Source organism: Tachypleus tridentatus, chromosome 1 (genome assembly GCF_004210375.1).
Source record: "Tachypleus tridentatus isolate NWPU-2018 chromosome 1, ASM421037v1, whole genome shotgun sequence".
Taxonomy (NCBI): Eukaryota; Metazoa; Arthropoda; class Merostomata; order Xiphosura; family Limulidae; genus Tachypleus; species Tachypleus tridentatus.
Window position 1 is genome coordinate 41,634,408 of NC_134825.1, and position 6,000 is coordinate 41,640,407.

Genomic DNA, 6,000 nt, shown 5'->3' on the forward strand with positions numbered 1-6,000 from the left:
CGTCACATAATAACGTATCCACAGCTGAAAGGGCGAGCATGTTTGGTGTCGACCGGGATTCGAACTCGCGACCCTCAGATTACGAGTCGAGTACCTTAACCATCTGGCTATGTCGGGCCGACTAACGAATCAGAAGAGGTGAAAAACGTATCAATAAAAAATAACACGTATTATCAAACAAATCAAAATAATTATTTTTTATTCGAGGATGGTCACGTAAAAAACAGTATTTAAGAATATTGTTTCGGACTATAAATAATTTAAATTTGTAAGTCACAGTTTGAAATTGCATATACTATGAGAGTTTCCTAAGGATATCTATTCCTTGCTCATAAGACAAATAAATAAATAGGAAAACAAAACTCGTTCACTGTGAAATAAACAACCATAAAGGGTGCTAATTATTAAATAGTTGTTCAGGATCTAATCTACGCTATAGATACTAGTGCGATCTAAAACATTTATATAAATCAATAAAAAGTAAGCATTTGAAAGAGCAAGCTGTATAGAGAGGGAAAATAAGGTATATCTTGTGGAAAGAATCACAATGTAACTCTAGCAATATTATCTCAGGTATAACACAAACTCTAGATATATGGTCTAACTTACAATTCCAACAAAACAACAAAAAAAAACAAGTGCATTCTAAATTGTAACAAAGTAACGTTCCAAAACTTCCAAAAATCAAAACTGATACAAAATTTACGTATTGAAATAGATCACAGTTACTATTTTTTACTTTATTTTTATTTCAGATTCAAAATAGTGTTGTGATGAGAAGATATTATTTAAGCGTTTTTATTTTTTAAAAAAGCAGCCCCCTGGTTAAGTATTTAAAAATCATTACATCAAGAAACATTTTAAAATTAACTGTGGTGCATGGATGTTTCAATTATATTCTAAATTATCGATTTCAAGATACTTAAATTATTCTAAGGTGGAATAATGGTTATTAAACGTCTTGTTTTAAAGAAAAAAATGTAAAATTATTTAGTACCAACGTTTTAATAATTAGATAAGAGAGAATCGTTTACTTATGATTTAAAATATAAAAACATGTTAAAACAAAATACTTAAAGTCACTCACCTGTTTAATGTTACTCTTCAAAAATAACTAAATTCCGAAGTCGATGATACTGCTAATAATGAAACAAACTGGTATAAACACTTCTTGTTTTCATGCTGCTAACATTGAAACAAACTGGTATAAACACTTCTTGTTTTCATGCTGCTAACATTGAAACAAACTGGTATAAGCACTTCTTGTTTTTATACTGCTAATAATGAAACAAACTGGTATAAACACTTAGTTCTTTACTGCTAATAATAAAACAAACTGGTATAAACACTTAGTTCTTTACTGCTAATAATGAAACAAACTTGTATAAATACTTCTTAGTTCTTATACAATTAATAATGGAACAAACTGGTATAAACACTTCTTAGTTCTTATACAGCTAATAATGAAACAAACTGGTATAAACACTTCTTAGTTCTTATACAATTAATAATGGAACAAACTGGTATCAACACTTCTTAGTTCTTATACAATTAATAATGGAACAAACTGGTATCAACACTTCTTAGTTCTTATACAGCTAATAATGAAACAAACTGGTATAAACACTTCTTAGTTCTTATACAATTAATAATGGAACAAACTGGTATCAACACTTCTTAGTTCTTATACATTTAATAATGGAACAAACTGGTATCAACACTTCTTAGTTCTTATACAGCTAATAATGAAACAAACTGGTATAAACACTTCTTAGTTCTTATACAATTAATAATGGAACAAACTGGTATCAACACTTCTTAGTTCTTTACTGCTAATAATAAAACAAACTGGTATAAACACTTAGTTCTTTACTGCTAATAATGAAACAAACTGGTACAAACACTTCTTAGTTCTTATACAGCTAATAATAAAACAAACTGGTATAAACACTTCTTAGTTCTTATACAGCTAATAATGAAACAAACTGGTATAAACACTTCTTAGTTCTTATACAATTAATAATGGAACAAACTGGTATAAACACTTCTTAGTTCTTATACAATTAATAATGGAACAAACTGGTATCAAACACTTAGTTCTTTACTGCTAATAATAAAACAAACTGGTATAAACACTTAGTTCTTTACTGCTAATAATGAAACAAACTGGTACAAACACTTCTTAGTTCTTATACAGCTAATAATAAAACAAACTGGTATAAACACTTCTTAGTTCTTATACAGCTAATAATGGAACAAACTGGTATCAACACTTCTTAGTTCTTATACAGCTAGTAATGAAACAAACTGGTGTAAACACTTCTTAGTTTTTATACAATTAATAATGGAACAAACTGGTATCAACACTTCTTAGTTTTTATACAATTAATAATGGAACAAACTGGTATCAACACTTCTTAGTTCTTATACAATTAATAATGGAACAAACTGGTATCAACACTTCTTAGTTGACTTTGTTATTACTTAAATTAAAATGACCGTTTGTTATTACTCAGGTATGACTCTTTGCTATTCAGTACTAGCTGTTGAGGAACGAAAACTGTTAATCGTATGAAAAGACAATACAAGGTAACGTGCCCCTTTCATCTTTTGTTATTTAATCTGTAATCACTTCATTAGATGATAATTCAATATTACGCTTTGTAGAAGGTAATAACTGACCCATTTAACTTATTAAACGGAAAATTCATTTAAACTTAAAAACTTAAAAGTGTGTCATGGGTTCGAATCTCTGTCACACCAAACTATGCTCACTTTTTTTCAGCCGTGAGGATGATATAATGTGATATCCACTATTCGTTGATTAAGTTGAATTGGTGATGACTGCTGCATTCTAGTCTTACGATTACTAAATTTTGGGACAGCTGACGCAAATAACCGTCAATAGCTGAGCACGAAATAATAAAACAAACCAAACTCTTTAAAGTTATAAAAAATATTTTTATGATTAACAGAAATTTTAGATAACAAAATTATATCCTTATTTGCGATAAGTAATGACAGTCAGTTATTGTTATAACAAAATAAATGATTCACACTGCTGCTTTTAAACCGGGGCTCGATATCCGTAGTGGGCAGAGCACAGATAACCAGCCCATTATGTAGCTTTGTGCTTAATTCCAAATAAACAAACAAACAAACAAAGTAAAATAAATTAAAATGTTTATATTATTTTAAAATACGCCTTTTTCATCAAAAATAGTTTCTACATTCGCAGTATCTTTGTATTTTGACCTATCGATCTGAACATACAAAAAATATAACAATATTTCACAAAGTTCATGGAACTTTCGGTTTAAATACGCAAAGTTGTTGACTCACTGGTATAATACTTGTAAAATGGATTTTTTTGTTTATATAAGATGACAGTGTGTATATTGTAAGCTATATGTTCAATATTTTAGAATTTAGTTTCTTGCTAGAGGGAGCCGCTGGCACGATGACGACGCGAAAAGGCAAGTAAGATTACAAAAAATTATGATCGTGAATATTAATCAAGATATCCAGAAGTACGGATACATTATAAATACAAGAATCAGTGAAGCAATAAGTACGTTTCAGTTCGTTCATTGATCAAAAGTATTTACCATAAGGCCCAGCATGGCCAAGCGTGTTAAAGGCGTGGGACTCGTAATCTGAGAGTCACGGGTTCGCATCCCCATCGCGCATAAACATGCTCGCCAGCTTTCATCCGTGGGGCGTTATAATGTTACAGTCGCATCCCACTATTCGTTGGTAAAAGAGTAGCGCAAGAGTTGGCGGTGGGTGGTGATGACTAACTGCCTTTCCTCTATTCTTACACTGCTAAATTAAGGACGGCTAGCAGAGGTAGCCCTCGAGGAGCTTTTGTGCGAAATTCAAAACCAAACAAACAAATACATTTACCATAAACATTTTTTTTTTAATTTGAATATATTTTTTCATTTTTAGAAATGCGTTTATTGGAAATTTTTCTGGATGATATGAAGATTGTTTTTTATTCGCTTATTTCTATATTTGATTAGTTTATAACTGGCTGACACATAATATATAATTCTGACCACAAACTTTATTCAAAGATCATTCGATTTAGACACACACTGCTCAACATCGTCACAGCATAAAATACTGTACTTGTTGGGTTGCATTTGTAAACATAATTTCCTGTCTACCTGCATGTAATACTAACTTCCACCATCCTGCATCATATTCCTCAGTCCAAACTCACCTTTTTTTTTCACCAAAGCAAAGTCATACCTTTTCTTCTTGTATATCAACAGCTTCCGAATATGTAGATCTAGTCTCTTCCTTTCGCATCTTTCCAGTACTCTTAATTCCAGGGGTTCTTTCAGCATGCTTTATAGCCTTACATTCCTTTACCTTATATTATTCCAATAAGTAGCTAACGGGGCTTCTGTAGCTTTGTTTAACTGTAAGAACAATATAGTATTCCTGCGAAACTGGAATCTCCTCAGTTTCTTATCATTCTTGTTTGTTTGTTTTTTGAATTTCGCGCAAAGCTACACGAAAGTTATCTGCGCTAGCCGTCCCTAATTTAGCATTGTAACACTAGAGGAAAGGCAGCTAGTCATCACCTTCCACTGCCAACTCTTGGAATAACTCTTTTACCAACGAAAAGTGGGATTGACCGTCACATTATAACGCCACCACGGCTCAAAATGGCGAGCATATTTGGTGTGAGAGAGATTCGAACCCGATACCCTCGGATTACGAGTCAGACGCCTTAACCACCTGGCCATGCCGGACCTCTTATCAGTCTTTTCCACCCTTGTCAGTGTAATTTCATACACCATGAGAAGTCATATCAGCTTTGGCAGCAAGCGTTTGATATTAAATCTGTTTTTTGTTAACTCGGAGTCTGCTTCTTGTAATAGTTACTCACATGTATTAAATTATAAAGTGTAGAAAAGAGTATAAAATTTAAAAGCTTTATAGTTGTATTGTGTTAACACAGAAAATGACGTGTTGCAAAGCTTCTGACTAAATATCACTAAATTAAGCTGTTCATACTTGACATAACAAAACTCTGCTGTATTTTTTACAGATTCTCTAAGAGCTTTATGATTCGTAGGCTCACAGAACAATTTAATACAATTTGTATTTATAATATGTTATAAAATAGTTAGGTAAATCAACTCATCCGGAAAATTAAATCAGAGCTTTTAGCTACAGAGTGATGAACAAAGTATTGAAAATAAGCCTAATCCTCTGAGACTACAACATTTTCTAAGCAGATCTAAAAGACGTCTAGACAACTACGGATATCATTCAGTCATCCATATAAAGTAGAAATATATTTCCTAAGAACTAATCCTTATAGCTAAATCAACAACTTTGAAAACTTCGACTACAACAACAAGGAAATAGCATAAACATGATAAATGCAGTCTTTTGCACAAAACAAGCAGAAATGTCAGCTTGAAGCTAAGTATCTAATATTTTAGTTTTTCATTATCTGGTGAATGGTACGAATGCCAAATGTCGATCTCAAAAAAACGCAATATCTTGGAGCAGGGAAAGGCAATTAAAGATTTAGAGCTAACATATCTATGGTGAAATAACGTCCTTCTTTTTAGTCAGATAACACAATATCGTCTGTAACAGTCAGTGAAAAACGAAACATACAGTGAACCCAAGAAACAGTCAAAGTTTTGATACTAAAGAAATTATTTTCGACACATTCGTGTGTTTTTGACAGTCTTACGTTATCGTCTGGCAGAAAAACCTGTCAACAACTTCTACGTGACCAAGTGGTCAGAAAGCTGTTCAGCTTGAAGTGACCTTGGTTGTTGAAATTATACAGTTACTATTAACGATTAATATTTGTCATGTAGTTATCCGTTTTATCTAAATTATTCTTCTTTTAAAATCGATTTGACAGTTGGAATCTCTATCAGTGACAGAAATGTTATCGACTTTCCATATTTTATGTATTTTTTGTTTATGACCTGAAATGCTCGTGTTATTACCTTTCTGAGT